This window comes from Gasterosteus aculeatus, chromosome 14, assembly GCF_964276395.1.
Source record: "Gasterosteus aculeatus chromosome 14, fGasAcu3.hap1.1, whole genome shotgun sequence".
NCBI classification, from domain to species: Eukaryota; Metazoa; Chordata; class Actinopteri; order Perciformes; family Gasterosteidae; genus Gasterosteus; species Gasterosteus aculeatus.
Window position 1 is genome coordinate 16,880,232 of NC_135702.1, and position 20,315 is coordinate 16,900,546.

A 20,315-nucleotide genomic window follows, 5' to 3' on the forward strand; every position below is an offset into this window, starting at 1 on the left:
ACAATTGTGGTGAGCTACTCAACCGGTCGGAATTGGCTTTGTCCAATCCAGCAGAATCTACTCTTCCAGGACAATGTCGAAACCTTTGTAGATTCCGAGTGTGTTGCTGCTCTTGACCTGGCCTTTACTCTGCCTAACCCAGATGAACTCCCATCTTTGTGCCAAATTCTCACCTTGGACTACTTATTGTAAAGCATCTATTTTGTTTGCTTCTTCGTTCAACTCCATCTTTGTCTCAAACCGATGTCGAGCAGTGAGACGATCCGTGTGGAATCATCTCAAAAAGTCTTGATGAATGGCTTCGGACGCGGCGATTGGTCCTTTTTTGGAACTTGGTCAAATTTGGTGTGAACGCCTCGTTCACAGTTCTTCACGTTTCACTATGTGTGCGTCGTCCCCACCGAAGCTGCCGAGCGATCACAGTCTGCGACGTAGAAGTCACGTGACTAATGAGTTCACAAAAGCCAATCACAGCATCGGCACAAGTTGATGTGCTATCGCGAGAAAGAGATTTTGAAGTCATAATAATGTCCATCCATCCATTGTCAAACCGCTTATCCTGCACACAGGGTCGCGGGGGGGCTGGAGTCCATCCCAGCCAACTTCGGGCGATAGACAGGGTACACCCTGGACTTGTCGCCAGCCAATCGCAGGGCTACACAGAGACATACAACCATTCACACTCACATTCACACAACTACGGGCAATTTAGAGTCACCAATTAACCTGATCCCCAGAGCATGTCTTTGGACTGTGGGAGGAAGCCGGAGAACCCGGAGAGAACCCACGCAGACACGGGGAGAACATGCAGACTCCACACAGAAAGGCCACTGGGTGGAATCGAACCCAGGACCTTCTTGCTGTGAGGCAACGGTGCTAACCACCACGCCACCGTGCCGCCCCATAATAATGTCATTTCAATGAATAATTTTATCTCTGGATCAAGATCTCAGTTGTGAGATGACAAAAACATCCTGCCGCTTTCTTGAGAAATGATTGACGGAGGAATGAATTGTGAAGGAGGTGTTACAGCAGCAGGATCCAGACCTCGTCTTTAGTGTGGGATTTGTTTTGTTGTTAAGTTATCATTACTATTAATGTAAGTAGATATGTGAGTGGGCATTCGATGATGATCAGATGTTGAGATTGACCTCTACTGTTTTTTGTGCCGTTTCAACATGTGTTTGACCGAAGGTGACGCGTCGTTTTTGGAGCCCTGTTTTTGATGAATCCATATTTATTTTTCATGAGATGAACACACGCATACCTCTGTCCTCCTCAATCGCACACATGGGATGAAATTGCAAAACCGCCAGCTTCACTTTGAGTTCACTTCAGGGTGTCCTGTCTTTTTTAATATAAAAAGAGAAAGAAAAAAGGTGACAAAAACCGACACACTAATGAAGCATATTATATAAGTATATTTTTACATTCGCTGTCCTGTCAGAACGGTGTTTTTTCAAATCAGGTTATCCCAAACCCATTTCCACAGAGAGCTGCCTTTCAGGGGATGATCCCCTTTGAAAATCAGAAAAAGTTTCATTTCTCTTTAATAATTGAATTGTTTGGAAGAAATATTTTGTGCCCGTTCCATTCTTTTTGTATTGCTTTAAAAAGTGTAAAGAATGAAAGATTCGAGTGAAAGCTGCCGTGGTTTCCGGAGGACCTCGGCCACGGGAGGCCAGGATGGAGAACATCCACCTCTCCCTTCTCAGATAGATTTGTACTGACAGCCGGGGGGGGCAGCATGTGGGCAACATGGGGTCTCGGGAGTAAGCGCGAGGTGGAATGGGTTGGGATGTTTTTTTGGAAAGACAGGAGCTTAAAAGAACAAATGATTCATTAATCAGCTGACGGAAGAAGAGATCAGGCCATCAATATGCTCCACGTTTGACTGTGTCACTCCACTCACCATATTGTAATTTTCAGACCTTTATCTTTCTGTGATGAAAGGGGGGAAAGCCTGAGGGAGACGGAGAGACAGGCGGAGGAGGTGAATTGATATTCAGGGGGGGTTTGTATGTGTGAGCGAGGGCACGGAGGAACGAGGCCCGGAATTCATTATCGCGCCTTTTCAAATATTATGATTCAAGCTCACGCTCGCCAGGCTTTTATGGCTGCGGGGAAAAAGTCCCGCGGATGGAGGCGCCGAGAGGTAACGTCTCCACCGAAAGCGTGCGGAGGAGGGGGCGAGACAAGCAGGCACCGTGAGGGGGTCAAACTCATCAGCGTGTTCCACAACATGCATTCGGTCTCACTTTGATCCGTTGTCCTCCCTGTGCGAGCTCAAAGGTGGACCATCTGATTCCAACAGTAAATTATCAATAGAACGGCTGGTTGACAAGTCATGTCTTCTTTTCAGCGTGGTAAAGAAACAAACATATTTAGAGTAAAATGGCTAAACTTTAAATAAAAAGGATCTTTATGTTTTTTTTAAATCATCCATCAGTTCTCGGGTTGATTCCTTTCTTCCTGGAAGCCTTCTGTTATCTCTTTTACATGAAAATAAAACTTCCCAAATCAGCAGGAGGGCGTACCAGCTCCTTACCGGGGGAATGAATGACTTCAAACTAAACAACTGAGAAGCTTCATTTGTAGATCGTCCATGAACATTTGTTTGTTTGCTGTTTAAAGCCTCTACTTCTTCTAAATGCAGTCGCTAGTATATTGTAGCTAACCTCTGACTACAAACCTCGCTGTAGCCGACGTCCCCTATGTAGGTTTTAGTAGAAATTAAGTAAAACCAACAGTTGGGACAACAGTTGTTTCTTTAATCTGCTTGGGGGAGTGAAAGATCAAAAGTCCAAATAGTTGGGATAATGGGTTGGACATGCTGGGACATTTTCTTGGATGCCATCTCCCTGCGGTTGATGAATTGCTTTAAAGCATTCAAAACATTCAAATGGAGATTGTATTTGTTAACTTCAAACATTTTATTCATCCTGCTTAATTTGGCTTAAGAAGCGGAGCTTAATGAGACATCCTCCCTGTTAAAAATGACTTTCCCACTGTAACAAACGGCATTGTCAAGTACATTTTGAGGAGAATGAATTTACATTCAGATCACGTATGTATTTTCAACATATCATGAATGCGTTCATAATCATATCGTCTGTGTAAGGTGGAGGTTTGGGTGGACAAACGTAGGACCTTCACCCAGGTGGGCACTGTTAGGGTCCCCTCTGCAACCTAAATGACCTGACAAACCTATTTCAGCTGACTAAACATAACCAAATAGTTATTGTATTGTTTCCATTTTTAATTACGCGTACTTTGTCCCGTAATCTGCGACAAAATACAATTTCATCGACATACAGATTGAATTTGGTGGACGCTGGGGGGTTTGGCCAAAGCATTCACTTCTTCTTTGTCTGCATTCAGCCACTTGGTGAAAAGTGGAACGCAGGAAACAAATGAGTCGTTCTGCTCTGCAGAGGGTTTTCTCCCGAAAGCCAAAAGCACGGTGTCCCTTTCATGTGGAGACAACTGTGATACCACTGTTCTTTTTTCCCCACATATGCAACGTTTCAGCAGCTGTCTGGAAACCGTCACATCAGACACGCTGTAGTGATGACAAGGATCGCTCTATATTTTAAACATTACAGATCAGATCCCAAAAACAGCCAGTGTGTCCATCAAAATCTCCAAGACCCACTGTAGAAAACCCTCCATCCTCAGCGCTCATCGACTCGCCAGTCGTTCCTTAGACGGTCGAGATGGTTTCACGTCAGTCTGCTCTCATGGACGTCCTTTTAAAGTCACTGAAATGTTACATTTTTGCTCGTTTAAAGAAGTTGATTTGTATGTAGCAAAAAGAAAGCGGAAAATGTTTTGGCTTACAAACATAAAACCGTTACACGGATGCTGTTTGAGCTTTAGCTTGTAACGCAAGCTTATTTAGCTTTTTTATTTATAACCAGCAGAAGCAAGACAGCACAAATCCTGATTCTTGTTGCCTTGCAGGAGGTTGAATCTGTGCCACTGATCCCACAGGGAACACCTCAGAATCATTTTTCATTATAACATTTCTTTGCCAGATAGTTTCTCTACCCTCCAGGTTCGTATTAAACTACTAACACGAGTAGATGCAAAGCTCCAAAGACCCATTTTCAGTTATGTTTTGGGATATTATGATGTTCATTAAATAGGACCCACAACTCCGGTTACACCTCATCATTTTTTCAATTGTACCTTTTTTCCCTCCATCTGGTTTCCAATCATTTCTAATGAGTTGAGTTACTATTAAATTGCCACACAGCATTAATGCAGCATTGGCAGGAATTCAGCTTTGTTTAGAGAGAATATGCATTCAGTTTGTGTCATAGCTCATAGAAACGCTGATCAATGGCTACTACTACTACTCAAGTGGATTCATCTGAAAGCTGATGGGATGATTAGGAAAATGTAAAGTTCAAGTATGAGAATTGAAAGTTAATGACTGAAAAAACACCAAGAAGTACTAGAAGAAGTACTACGCGTCCTCATGTGGTCCCAGACCAGTCGGAATGATCCCACTGGAGAGGAAATAATCCCCATTCTCTCTGCGTCTGAATGTGATGTTGTAGGTTCCGCTCTAGTGTCAGCCGTCAACGTGTCAGTTTCCGCTCATTACCTTTAAAAAATAATATTTCAACGTAGGTTTACTGTGTTTTTAGGTTCTCTTACGCAACAAAATGAATTAATTGAGTTTAGGAAAATATTGTGATTTTGTGTTGAAATTGTATGTTTACCTGAGATAAATACGCCTGTTACGTAACATGTTTACAGCGTTAGTAAGTACGCAAGTTACTAGCATAAGTATGTTAAAAGTCAACCCTGACTTTTGGATTCCAACAGCTGTCTTCTGGGTGAAAGTCCTGTTGGTTTGACCCGACTGTCCACCTCACGCGCCTCCTGTTTTCACTCTCCTGCCCTTTTTACTCAACGGTTCTGAGGTCTTATACATTTGGTGCAAGTCGAATACAAAATAATCAGTTTCATTTAGAACGTAAAGTAACACTTTGGCTTTTTATATGTGAAACTAGAAAGGACTTTAAACGGCACAAATGACTTCTTCTGTCAAACACAATGAATCAGTGAATTTCTCGTCGCCGTCTCAATACAAAGGCTCCTCTCCAAAGGTCTGATGCCTCTAACAGCTAAATGTTATTTCTCTCGTTAGCTCTACATGTGTATTTTGCAGTGAAGAAAAGCGTCACTGCAGCAGAACAACATTACACAACGCTGCTTTTTTACAGTGTACAGTTCCAACTAGAGTAGTTCCTTTTTATAACCAAATTTAATATATTATTATTATATTATTTAATTAGGTTGAGTGCTCTTTGAAAGTATTATTTATAACCATGGGATATTTCTATCATTTTAAGTTTAGCAAAGAACAAAATGAAAAAAAGGTTTAACTTATTATTTATTTGGGTTTGTTGCCCCCTAATCCTAAACAATTTGAGTAGCTTTTAAAACTTATTTAAAACCTTACTAACGTAGAAATACTTTTTTTTTTCCTAACAAAAAATGAAAAAGTCACCAAAACATTTAAATGGTTTGTCGCAAAACTGGGTCACTCGGAGGACACACAGTCACCCGTCTTTTTTTTTAAAAGCCACTGTAGATTGACGGCATCTATGCAGTTATCCTTTATGATTATAACCCGTATTTTACAGAGGGCTAAAAAGGTTTGATAGCTCAACTGGCATCGAGGGCGCCCAGTCTAAATGACGCTGAGGTGTCCTCCATTTTTGTAGAATCTTGTTTAAGATAGATATCCATCACAACGTGGTTTTTGATCTGAGGACGCATCAAAACGGCTCGTCCTCTGTCTGTGAAGCCTCGACTCGTCCTGTGGTGACTGCAACTCAGAAACAACAACCTGATCACTAGAGGTGGAAACCAGGAAGGTCAGGCTCAGATCAGACATTTCTTACACTTAACTTCTTTCATTATGTGCTTGACTCTTGTGTTGGAACCATTGAGGATCAAAAAGGTCAAAAAGGAAAGAGGAGATGGAAGTTGGTGGGGATGGACTGACTGTTCGCTCCACGACTCGAGGCTGCAGCGCAGACAGAAGAGAGAAATGGGGATAGAAATATGTTTCTTCTGACCTCATCTCGTCAGGGTGAAAGGGGCCAAATTAAAACGACCCTTATCTTCTCACACAGACAATTACTTCATTTCCAGAACATCGTTGTTTGACAGACTCCTCTGAGTAAATACAGTTCGACTTTGCCCTTTAACATAATGTCCAATCCTAAAGTCATTATAACCAAATTAGCTTAGTGACTGCAATATTTAAGAGCGTAGATTTTGTTCAATTGAGTGAGGGGGAGAAAAGATGGTGATGATGATGGTGATGATGATGATGATGATGATGATGATGATGAGGACGATGATTATGAAGTTTCTATCCACAATGTTGTATACAATTGCTGGTTTTGTAATGCACTGTAGAACAGTCCCATAGTCCTTTTTTATAGAAATGTTATTTCAATGGTGCATTCTTTTTGTTTGATAAATAAAGTTTTGATACAAAAGCAAACATGCTCTTCTGTTGGTATTCGTGTCACTGGGGTATGTGAGTCTATGTGAAATGGTGAGGGACGCATACTTGCATAAATTATGGGAATCAGCGGAAAGTAGTAATTGTAGTGGTAGTAGTAGTTCACTACTCATTAAAACCACGAAATGAACGTGTTGCAACGAATAAGCTGTACATAAGAAGTGACGTGCTCAACGTGACATCACACACTGCTTTGTGGGTTACAGTTTTGAAGGCGCCATCTTGTTTTTGTGGAACCAGACAGACATGGCGCTAAATACAACCGAACGCTTAATGAGACATTTTTATTTGACCTTATTGTCACAATAAAAAATCTCTCAAAGGGTTAAACTTGAGATAAAAACACACAACTCCCAGGCTGCACAACAACAGGTGTCGATCAGAAGGTACGCTGTGCGATTTGTGTCTACCTTTTTGAGTTAACGGCTGAATAATACGTTGCTATTTAAATATTGCTGCTGCAAGGAATTGTGGGACGGAATTATCTCCTTTCCTTTTGTGTTGTCTTATCCCAAGTGGGCTGGACTCAGCCCTGGTCAGTATGTGAACACACATGGGATCCGTCCATAAACAAAATTGAAAATCAAGCACAGACTAAAATACACTATTGCAACATGATGGTCAAATTAACATATAAGCTCTTGGCATTATTGACCATAAATCATAGTGAAATGATATATAAAGAGATAAATGCTGGAAACCGACATTCATATAAAAATATATTCTATAACCCTTTTTCCTCCCTGTTCAACCTCCGATCCGATGGCAACAAATCCCTGTATCGACTCTCCACCCAGACCGCTTCCTGTCTGCACCCCGCTGATCCGGCGCCTGCTCATTTTCTGTTCATGGATGGCACCCTGCCGGGCCACGCGGGGTGTGTGTGTGTGTGTGTGTGTGTGTGTGTGTGTGTGTGTGTGTGAGAGAGTGAGTGTTGTCCAATAGCTCACACTAACTTCGGGGCTGGACTGTGGCAATTTGCACCAGTTCATAGCACAGCATGAGGCCGGCACACAGACAAAGACACACACACACACACAGTAAAAAATGTCTTTCTCGCCCACACTTTTAGACTCAGTCCCATTAGGTTTAAATTGAAAAAAGGGATGTCCCAAGTGGAAGAGGTTGCATGTCACTAGCTCAGGCCCTCTGGTCTATGGGGGTCAGTAGACGAGTCCCACTACGAGGTGTAACCTTCAGTCGTCCATTTAGTGTGCGCGGGAAGAAAGACTAGCATGAGGAGGACAATAGAACAGTTGTGGCTAATTTCTCTGCATTGAAGCAAACGCTACAGATAATTCCTGTTAATCTTTTCATTGATTCGTAAAAGTTCAAATTAAAATAAGGGTTGTTGGCAATGATGTTATATTTCTTGCCAAAGCTAAATGACATATTTTTTTACACAAGAACCCAACAACTGGGTAACAAATTGGCTTTTTATTCTTTCACAGATGTAATCAATCAGCGACATTTCTGTAGCGCCTGTAGCACCTGTGAATGTATCACTACACTAAACATATTTCACAACTTATATTGGACATCGATTTTTCTCCACCCCTAAATACGGCTGTTTCTGGGTGTCGTGGAGATGGACAACTTCTATTATGTCCTCATTTGTCCCACAGTAGAGTAAGAAGTGAGATTCTGTCTGAGGGGTCTCTGGGTCCACCGTGAACCGCAAGGTTGGTTCAAACCCCGGCTGCTCCATGTCCCATGTCCAAGTGTCCCTGAGCAAGATGCTCAACCACTAACTGCCCCCGACGGCTGCGACACTACTCCCACTGTGTGGGACGAGTTAGAAATGCATTCAGCGTCAGCTGAATGACATGTAATGTTTCTGTTTTCCTTAGTTTTCTATATGCCGCCACTTTCTTTCCGTTCAAATATCACTTACATTATCTTTATGATTGGATCGTTTCAGTTCAGCATGATACAATTTTGTAATTGTTTTGAGATGATTTGATCAGTTTGTTTCAGCCCAGTTGCCAGAGAGGACTGTTGACCCAGAATGGCCGTGCACTGGTAAGAAAGGAGGTCACCAGACAGGAGCAGTGCCTACATTTAAATCACATCCTAGATAAGAAAAAGAAACTAGAAAGGTCCTCTCCAGACCTGCACCCAGGTCACAGTGGTCTGAGGCAGAGACAGAGCCATCCAACACCCAGTGGGTTCACTGTGGCCAAAAGGTTCCACTGAAGTAAGAAAGTCACATGTTACATGTAAGTCAATGTGAAGCAGCAGGTGGAGCATTTGTTGTCACGGTTGAGAACAAAGCTTGAGAGGATGTGAAAGGCAGAATCTAGAGATCACTTCTAGTGGAGATACGCAGACGGGTGTAATTGCCCGATATGATTACATTCAAGCTCATTTAGAGGCTGCCGTTTGTAGCGTACTCCCTCAATACCGGACCACTTTTAAAAATGGTTGCCCCCATTAGTGAGTCAATATCAATCTCATTTGAAGGCATTCCTTACAAAGCTGAAGTCAGCATGTGGTCAGCCTGGTTGGCCTGGAGTGGAAACATTGAGGAAGGGTTATCGTGTCCAAATCACCACCTCTAAATACTACGGATGTGCATCGGAGTGAAAAATTAATCTGAATATGGACTTCATTCACAGTTCACTTTATTGTAAGAATCCAGTCAATTCTAAGGATTTAGAGCTAATTGCCAGAACTAAATTTTAATATTACAGTGTGTGAAGAAAAGTCACCATCAAGCTGCTACACTACAGTAGACCACAAATCAATTATTTCTGTATGTATGATAAATGGCTGTATTATTGAACAATTCTGTACATTTCATTTCAGCTATTGTTTATTACTTTTATTTATAACTGTTTTGATCTTGTTTAACTATGTCTGTTTGCACTCTAACCTTTGCTGTTGTATAAGATCATTCTGAACATTTTCAGTATGATCTTATTTAATCCTACTGTACATTTTTCACTTTTCCTCCAAATCTTATCCAGCAACTGTTTTGTTTGCTTAATTAATACAATAACCCAAATGCAAGACATGTTTTTTTGGCATAGGGGGGAGGGGGGGAGTTATGTGCTGGAGCTATATCTTGACGAGTGGCTTCTTTTCTCTGCTCGCAAGCTGTTGCAGCAGAAATACGGCACAGAAAAGTGTTCATATCCCATAAAAAAACAGTACAATTTTTGAATAAACCAAAAATATCCATACCAAAACTTTTACAGATTCCAAAAGTTCTTACAAAGAGAGAATGGGGCCAACGGGTGCTGTGGAACTCAAACACAGAATACAACCAAAAGAGATCCTTAAAAGGAAGATTATCCTTGTCTATCTAAGAAAACAAAAGGTTAAACAAAAAGGTCCTCACTAACTTAATTATTTAATAACCGAAGGTATAATACTCACAGCACCCCTGGACCTAATGGGACTAGACAACAAAATGATGTTAAGTGCAACAGGTGGTATCAGTATTTCTGACTCTTATTCCTGGGCCCCTTTCTCACCCTCCAACCTGCTCTTCCACAATCTGGTCTGACAGCCACCCTCAGCTTTGATCGCCATTTGAACTGGCGGGACCGGCAATGGCTATCCTCCAATTGGCCGGGACTTCTGGGCGGGTCTTCTCTTGTTCTTCCAATCATGAGTGGGGGATGTCACAGCCTGTTTTGCATATCTTTAATTACCCACATGAGGTTGCCAACGGCAGCCGTAACAGTTTACATACCAAAGCATACACACATTCTAATGAACCTCCACGAACCCAAAACATTCACTAACACCTAAAACACGCAGTCACGTCTACTGTGAAAGGCATTTATTTTGGTTTAGACAGACAGCCTCATCCTGAACTGTGGTTTTATCCACAATCTTTTGAACCAGTTTTTGGTTCCATTCTGGATGTAAACCAATATTGAAGGGTGCAGTTAGGCACAGTGTTGCTCCCTTGTAGCTCTGACAGCTTGACGGAGTAGCAGTGGGGGACAGGGCTCGTCGAAGGGTCCATTGCCTCCGATGTTAACCCACCTGCAGCAACACTGGCCGAGTTGTGATTCCCCGACTGCTAATTTCAAGGTCTTCTGTTTCAGCCACGTTCACAAAGTCTCTTCTTTTTCTGTCGAGTCTTGCCTTGGTCTTCTGTTCAATCAAAGCTCTTGCCATTGTGTTTGACAGAAAGGTAGAAGATAACAGTCTTGAGTTCCACCTCCCAAACAGACAAACAATCCCTCCAACGTCACTTATTCATTGTGACTCACTAGCGCTCTCCCTTCTTCATCAAAGCTGTCCTCATTGCTTCAGTAGTTGCTTTTGGGGAGTTTGATACAATTCATTATTTAAGATGACTTGCAATTCTGAATGTCATTGAAGAAAAGCAACGTTTACACATCTTCATACTTAAAAACTCTTCTCACAATAGCCAATGTATTATTTTACACTACAAAGTTATGTACAGAAGTAGTGATATTTCAACTCTACCTGAAGCATTGCGAGGCCCTTTTTCAAGGTAAATGGACCATCCTATATGTTGAAAAGGGTGTTGATTAATGGTGTGAAGTGTACACTGTCTTTTTTTTGAGGGTGTGGATCTTTGATCTGTTTCTTCATTTGATTTGTAGAACTTCGACGTAATGTCGGAACTCTGTGGATGTACTATATGACGCTTCATTTCCCTTATTTGGAAAACATATGACTTCTTTCTAAGTTGTCATGTCATATATTAATAATTGAAGAAATAAATCCTCAACTTCAAACTGTCTAAAACTTGAGCCTGCATTAACCAAATGTAGCTTAAAACCAGTCAATGTTTCATACTGTCTAAAAGTCATATTCACTGTTTTTTCTTGTAAATTTGCGTTTTTCCACATTATCTAATCACTTTGTGTGGACAGCAGCATCCGTCAGGCTAACAGGCAGCAGATGGAGGCTGACGTCTCAGCGTGGAGAGAGGAGACAAGCTGTCAGATAGTTTATCCTACAGCCTTGTCCTCCGCTAACAACCAGCTCACCACAGGCCTCATTCATCCGCCTCGTCGGCCTGCAGACAGCAGCTGGCAGCTTGTCGGTCTCCATCTAGAGGAGACGGTAGAAGCAGATATAATGCTGCAGTGCTGCGGTCTTAAAGTACAGTATGTCCAAAAAAAGTGCATTTGGACTTGGGGACTTGGATTACTGCTAAATTACTATTGTATCTGCTGTTTTAAGGTTATCTAGACTGCTAGTAGACTCGGGACAGACCGGTAAACCCAAGCATGTAGTAAGGGTGAACTGGGAACGTCTGGAGGAGGCCCCGGTCCAAAAGATTTTCAACTCACACCTCCGGCGGAACTTCTCTCACATTCCTGTGGAGGTAAGGGACATTGAACCAGAGTGGTGTATATTCAAAACCTCCATTGCTGAAGCCGCAGCAGTGAGTTGTGGCCTCAAGGTCTTAGGTGCATCAAGGGGCGGTAATCCTCGAACCCCATGGTGGACACCGGTGGTCAGGGAAGCCGTCCGACTGAAAAAGGAGGCCTTCCGGGTTATGATATCCGGTGGGACTCCGGAGGCAGTTGCAGTGTACCGACAGGCTCGAAGGGCAGCAGCCTCTGCCGCGATGGAGGCAAAGCAGCGAGAATGGGAGGAGTTCGGGGGACTATGGAGAAGGACTTTCGGTCGGCACCAAAGTGCTTCTGGAAGACCATCCGGCACCTCAGGAGGGGGAAACGGGGAACCATCCAGCCGCTTTGATAAGTCACTTCAGACTTGGTCCGAGAATTCTCTATTTCGCGAAATATTTCACTGTTCGCGTTGTATTTCACTTTGTAACTGTGTGCCTTATCACTTTGTTTAGTTATTAAATACTTTTTGATTTTTAAATTTGAGCAAGTTGACTCTTTTGATTCATCGTTTCCGGCCGGGACGAGAACAAAGGAGTGAGGCCTCCTTCGAGGGCCCAACGAACCCTTAACAGGCACCATCTTATCTCAAAGAGCTTGTAACACAGTATTGCCGTACAAGGCAGCCGCACTCCATAGATGCTGGGTTACTTGTTGTTCCTGTGGTTTTAAAAAGTAGGACGGGAGCCAGAGCCTTCAGTTATCAAGCTCCTCTTTTGTGGAACCAGCATCCACTTTCAGTCAGGGGGCAGATTCGGTCAGCTAAAGCTTAAAACTTTCCTCTTTGATATTGCTTATAGTTAGGGCTGGCTCAGGTTAGCCCTTAGTTAAGCTGCTATAGGCTTAGACTGCCGAGGGACTTCTTAGGACACACCGAGCTCCTCTCTCATTCTCTCCTTCTACAATAATCCATGTTTTATTAATGCAATTCACTAATTCAGCTTCTTTCCCGGAGTTTGTTGTGCTTTTTCCCCCCGCAGGTTTCCGTAGATCGTAGATCCATCTGGACCCTGGTCCTGACACCTGCCTGGCCCCGCGGACACCTACCGCTTCAAACACCATTGATATTCCCATTTCTATTGCTGTAAACATTAATCCGCATCGCTAACTTTGAGTATTTACTAAAGTCTTTGTTTTCCCTCCCCACAGGCTTCTGTGGATGCCGGTTCTATGTGATGGTGGAGCTGCAGTGGTCCGGCCGTACACCTGGGATCCTCCTCTGATGTTCTCCCTAGGGTTTCTTCGCTTTTTTCCCCATGGAAGGATTTTTCATTTTTTGGGACAATGCAAGAAAAGGCCAGTTTAACGTTGTGAGGACCTTCCTGGTGGCAAATGTATTTTCCCCACCATGGAGAAGGCATGTGTAGCATCCCTTCAACTTGGAATAAACAGGCTTGGGAGTGTTTCCAGACGGGTTTACTTTAATTCAGACGAGTGTGCATAGCACCAACACCGTGAAAACTAAAAAGGGAAATAACAAAGGCAATGTAGCCAGATACCAAATAATCCTTTGACAAATGCACTTTAGCATACATTGATAACCGCATAGCAGGCAACAGTCATTATATGACTGTTGAGTTCCTATTGTTACATCCTTTCCCTTTTGAGAGTTAGAGCTGTTATCTCAAGATTTGACTGTGGCCAACAAGCAAGATTATAATACTGACACTGCTTATTGCTAAATCATAAACAATTCAATATGCTCATCAATCAAAATCTTCTCTCAGCAACTGATGAAAATAGTCTATAACAAACTGAAAACACAGCATCACCAATTTCACAGTGAGATAACACTCACCATTCACTAATAACATGAAATGTGCAAATGATCACAACAATATCAAATAAACCATAACTTTTGCGCTTGTACACTTTTCACGTGCCGCTGTGGCTACACCACTGTGCGCCCGGCTCTGGTCGTGACAGGGGTGTCTCCGCCACCAGTGTATGTTCTGCTGCGACACCGTGAGGGACAGGAACAGACTCTGCAGGTTCATATCTCACAGCCTGTGGCTGACTGGGGATGCTGATCTCCATATCGAGAGGGTCACTAAAGGTCACACCAGGTGCACGCTTGAGGTGTCTGCGATTTCTCCTAATGACACTTCCAGATAGCAACTGAACCTCATAGGACCTCCCATCAACTGGCTTCAGCACCCTGCCTAGTCTCCAGACAGCGTGGGGTGGGAGTGGTTGTATCCTCACACAGTCACCCGTGGCAAGTGTGTCCAAGTCTCTAGCTGATCTGTTGTAGTATGTACTCTGACATTGCTGCCTGTTCTTCAGGCCCCCCTCTGCAGGCCCCCCTCAGCACAAGAGCTGCCCCCTGAGCCAAGATCAGGGGGCAGCTCTTGTGCTGCTAGCTCATCCTAGATAATGTCGGACAGCCCATGAAGAAAAGCATCGAAGAGAGAATCTGAATTCCACAAACTATCTGCAGCCAGAGTGCAGAAGTCCACCGCGTAGTCTGACACGCAGTGAGAGCCCTGCCGGAGTCGCAGGAGTTTACGGGCTGCTTCCCTCCCCGACACTGGTGACTCAAAAACCTTTTTTATTTCGGCCACAAAGGCAGCCAGACTGGAGCAGATGGGTGTTTGCTGTTCCCACACTGCCGTAGCCCAAGTTCCTGCCCTCCCGGACATAAGTGAAACGATGTACGCTACCTTGGAACGCTCTGATTGAAACGAGGATCGAAGATCAGGGAACACTTGGAGAGGAACGAACGACAGGTTCTTGGTTCTCCAGAATAGCGCTCAGGAGGAGGTAAGTTGGTTTCCCGAGGGGCTGTGTTGGTTACCGGCAAGGCCGCACTGGCTGCGAGGCCACCTTGGTCTGGGGCAGGGCCCGCTGTAGTTGGCTGTGCCATAGACATCCCACGAAACCGCTCCATCAGGGATTGATAGGTCCGATCGTGGTGGTCAGAGAGACTTTGAAGTCCCTCCATGACCCGTTGTAGGATGTCTTCGTGCCTTCCTATAGCAGCTCCCTGAAGAGCGACGGCATTCCGGAGGGAGTCAGGTTCTGCAGGGTCTGTCATGGCCAGTTCGTACTGTCACAACTCAGACAGAGACCCAAACGCAGATGTGAGGAATATTAAATGTCTTTTAATGAAGAGGAATTCGGGCAGGCAGTGTCGTTGTCGGAGGCAGGCAGGAGTTCGGTACACAGGAGATCAGGGGTTCAGAGGTGGCAGGCAGCGTCGTTGTCAGAGGCGGGCAACAAGAACAGGGAGAAGACACAGGTTATATGCCCAAGGGATAATTGACAAACAGGGAACACCTGGTGTGGGGGAGACAGGGGAAAAACAGGTGAACACAATTAGGGCGTGACAAAAACATGTAAACGTTACTGAGGAGAACATTTAATTCAGGGCTGTTTTATTACATCACACAGCATAAGCGTTATAATGGTTTCAGAGAGTAAGAGGAGGTTGTTTGCAGTAACAACAGTTAAACAGTTCATATTTTAATGGATAGTGTTACATTCCACACACACACCTACCGTTTGTTAGCCTCTTGATGTTTGAGTAACAAGACAATCAGTGTAGTGGTCTTTGTGCAGTTAAATGTACTAACATCACAAAACATGACATAATTTGCGATTAACGTCATAGTATTTAATATATATGATGCCCACAGATCTTAGAAAATGACTAACCACCTTCTGATCTGCATCTGATCTCTTTTGTCATGTGTTGATCTATTGTTACATTACATTATATTACTAACGCTTTTATTCAAAGCGACTTACAATAAGTGCATTCAACCATAAGGGTACAAACTCAGAAGAAAAAATAAGCCAATTTACAATTTGCTATAGATGAGTGACGTTACAAGTACAATTTAAGTGCTACAGTTTGTTAGTCTTTTTTTAGTCGAGGTGGAGTCTGAAGAGGTGTTTTCACCTTGTGATCTAGTCGAGTGTTTTTGCTCTCAGTGAGGAGGAACAAGCAGTTTATCAGATGCAGAGCGGAGAGTGCGGGTCGGGATGTAGGGTTTGACCATGTCCTGGATGTAGGCTGGACCCCATCCATTCACAGCATGGTACGTGAGCACCAATGTTTTGAACGGGATGCGGGCAGCCACCGGTAGCCAGTGAAGAGAGCGGAGGAGTGGAGTAGTGTGGGAGAATTTCGGAAGGTTAAAGACCAGTCGAGCTGCTGTATTCTGGATGAGCTGCAGAGGTCTGATGGCGGTAGCAGGGAGACTTGCAGGAGAGAGTTACAGTAGTCCAGGAGGGAGATGACAGGACCCTGAATCAGTACCTGGGCTGCCTTCTGAGTGAGAAGAGAACGTATTCTCCTGATGTTGTAGAGCGTGTATTTACAGGATTGTGTTGTCGCAGTGATGTTGGGAGTCAGGGAGAGTTGGCTGTCGAGTGTGACGCCGAGGTTCTTAGCAGTTAAAGTGGGCGTTACCACGGAGTTGCCAAACTTGACCGTCAGGTCCTGGGTCGGAGAATCTTTTCCCGGAAAGAGAAGTAGTTCAGTCTTGTCGGGGTTGATTTTCAGATGGTGGGCGGACATCCACTGAGAGATGTCAGTTAGACAGGCAGAGATCCGAGCCGCCACCTGGGTATCCGAGTGAGGGATGGAGAGAATAAGTTGGGTGTCATCGGCATAGCTGTGGTAAGAGAAGCCATGCGAGCAAATGACAGCGCCGAGATAGTTGGTGTAGAGCGAGAAGAGGAGGGGACCCAGGACGGAACCCTGAGGAACTCCAGCAGTAAGAGGACAAGGTTCCGACACAGATCCTCGCCAGGTTACCCACGGTCGGTGCGGCCGTCGAGGTAGGACGAGAGAAGGGAGAGAGCAGTGCCTGAGACACCAAGTTCCTGAAGGGAGAAAATAAGGATCTGGTGGTTGACTGTGTCAAATGCAGCAGAGAGGTCCAGAAGGATGAGGACAGAGGAGAGAGAGGCGGTTCTAGCAGTGTGGAGTTGCTCTGAGACAGCAAGGAGAGCAGTCTCTGTGGAATGGCCTTGAAGCCTGATTGGTGGGGGTCGAGGAGGATGCTATGGTGGAGATAGGAGGAGAGTTGGTTAAAGGTCGCACGTTCAAGGGTTTTGGACAAAAAGGGAAGAAGAGAGACCGGTCTGTAGTTGTTTTCTTCAGAAGGGTTGAGGGTAGGTTTCTTCAGGAGTGGGTTAACTCTTGCCTCCTTCAGATAATTGGGAAAACAGCAGGATAACAGAGCATTGTTGATGAGACAGGTGAGGAAAGGAAGAAGGTCAGGTGCGATAGATTGTAGAAGATGTGATGGAATGGGGTCAAGAGGGCAGGTGGTCGGACGGGCAGAGGTTACCAGGGTAAGAATTTGGTTAGGAGACAGGGGGGTGAAAGAGGAAAGTGAGGGCGATGGAGGTGAAGTCAGTGGGACGCAAGAAGTAGGAGGTGGGTTTGAGAAAGAGGAGCGTATGTGTAACCATCGCTTGATGAGTTTAACCAAATTCGCACTTCAACCCAAAGATCTCAAATTCGCCTACGGAGCCAAATGTGTGTGGGAAAAAAAAAATGACGAGTCAGTCCAGCTGTCACTGCGGTGCATTTATAGACTGTATTCATAAATAAAGAAATTCAGTTAGTCTCAAGTCTATCCGGTTAATCACATGAGGAAAGAAAAATATGGAAAAAAGTATATAATCCACTTTGAGGTCCATGGAAATGGTTTTAGTGTCCTTGTCCTACCACGTCTCCACAGTACTGGAAGGTTGGTCCGTTTGGTAGCTCCAAATGGTAATCCGTAAGCCTTCAGGTACCACTCGTGTCCTGGTTCAAAAACCTGACTGCTGAACGAGGAATTCTGCGTGTTGACCTAGCTGTCATCGCCGAGTGGGACCGTAATCCATAACAGGAAGTGACCTTTCCCCGACCTGGATATTTATGGTGTGACAGCTAGCAAGCGATTGGCAATTCATTTCACATTTTATTGATTATCAAAGGGTTACATATGTCAGTGTATTTTATTGCTTAAAAGGCTACTGTTGAAGCACTTTAAGCACTTTATTTGTTGCACCTTTTCTGATTCGTTGGATGGAACGTGTGTGGGAGGCTTTGAATAATGACAAATATTTCTCCCAAACTAATCTTGTCATTTTTTGCTGAATATAAATCATTAAGTGCTCTTAAGAATACAATTATTATCATTAATATAATCTGTTAATATAATCAACAATATAGGTTAGGTTTATTGTACTCAAGATGTCAATCAACCTACCTTGGTTAAATCTCAAACACAGGTCTATTAATTAGGCTTAATTGTGGCACATAGACAGTGATTGAAATACATTTCTGGTTGAATGTTCAGCTCAATTCTAGAAGGCCCTACAAGTCATGATCAGATGAGCAGGAATCTGAATAAGTCCAGGTATTGCACATCTTTAGCATTCCTCTCTCCACTGGCTTCCGGTTAGGTTCAGAATTGATTTTAAGAGTCTTTTATTTATTTTTAAGTCTCTGCATGGACTGGTCCCAGAATATTTATCCAGCCTTTTAATGTGCATCAACCCTCCAGAGCCCTAAGGTCAGCTGACCAGCTGGTTCTGAACGTTCCTCGGTCGTTCCTAAAAACGAAAGGGGATCGAGCCTTCGCAGTAGCGGCTCCCAGACTGTGGAATGCTTTGCCATTTTCTCTGCGGTCTGCGACGAGCCTTTCTACTTTTAAAACACGCCTTAAGTCCTGCTTGTTCACATTGGCCTTTGGCTGAGTTAAGTCACCTGCATTGGATCTTTTATTTGTTTGCCTTTTACTGTTTTACTGTTTTTTGCTTGTTTGTTGCTTGTTTGTTTGTTTTAAGTTTGCTTGTATTGTTTTCTTGACGCTGATTATTTTTATCCTGTAAAGCACTTTGGCTGGCCACTGGCCTTTAAAAGTGCTATATAAATAAAATTGACATTGACATTGAGCATACCACCCAGAAATCCAGTAGAATGCAGGAAATCTACCTAAACCAAACTGTCCTGGGGATGGACCTTCATGTCTTTGCTACATTACAGAATGTAACCAATGTTGCCCAGTGCTGCCACTGTCAACGACTTTGAGCCCCACGAACCACCAGATTCCAGGCCACCACATGGGTACAATGCCAAACTATTCCCTGATATTTGAGCCACCGGTTGGTGGCAGCCACACACAGCAAAATGTTGGTCCCCCCCACAAAATCTCCAAGTTGGCAGCTCTGATAAAGGTAGGGCTGCATTTAAAAGTGAAAATTTCTGCATGTTGAAATGTGTTTCAATTCAGAAAAAAATAAATAACCCGAAGAAAAGCTTGAATTTTCCCTTTTTCACGACAGTCTCATTATGAATTATGAATCTAAACTCATTTTAACAATTGAGCAGTTTAATAGAATATGTATATCCACTCCCCCACTTTTTTGGTAAGATCTAGTTTTTCCTGCCAGGATGTTGAACCTGGTCTTAATGCATCAGGTTCTCCTCCTCACGTAGAGGAGCTCATTGAGCCTCATGATGGCGTTTCAAGGGGTTCTGAGTACATGAGACGCTGGTTTTGTGCTGCAGTGGGATGTATGAACAAAAACCAGTCCGTCCATTGAGGATTAAATGCTCTACTTTTGCTGTCCACTTGTCTCTTTTAGCAGACCGCCATTTGTTCCTCATTTGTCGCAACCGTCTTTCTCTCGCTTTCTCTGTCCCACTCGTCTTTTTCTAAAATGTTTCTATCTTTCTTTTCTTCTTACCTTCTTTTTATTTGTCATTGTCCGCTACCTTTCTCGTCTGTCTGCAGTATTGAAGATAGACGATATCATCAGCCTTCCTGGAATGCAAAGACTCGATTTGTCGAGTAGTATCACGCGGGATGGTTTAACTCGAATACAATTGGTGCTTTAAGCCACTATTGCAAAGACGACCAAAGATGCGCCGGTCGAAAGTGCGCTGTCACGTTTAAAACGGCCTTTTTTTAGCTTTTGGTCCGGATGGGACGGCTTCTGGGTCCGGACTGCGGTCCGCCAGTTAGTGAACTCTGCCGTAGGACAACATAACTTTCGTTTAGCTTAGAGTCTTACCAGCAGTGTCAGTCACACAAGGATCAAAAACCTACCAATGGTAGGTCACTGGGTCCGGTGGCATGCGACTTCCCAAAAGCCTTTGTTATTCCACCACAGCAGTACATGCATTAATCTCGTCTAGACTTATTGATGGTTGAACATTTTGAGCTTGTGTAATGTTTGACATCTGATGTCATTGAAAACCCTCAATATCCTCTGACCTGGAAACTGGGACAGAGGATGTTCAAGGATGTGACTTTACTATGATTTTTTTGTAAATATGTTTTATTGATTTTCAGTTTTTATCCCAGGAGGGAAGAGGATTCACACGTGTCTGAGGGCAATAACAGATAAATAAAAGATAAAACCTCATTGCCAAATCTAGCACTATACCACTTTTACTTGTA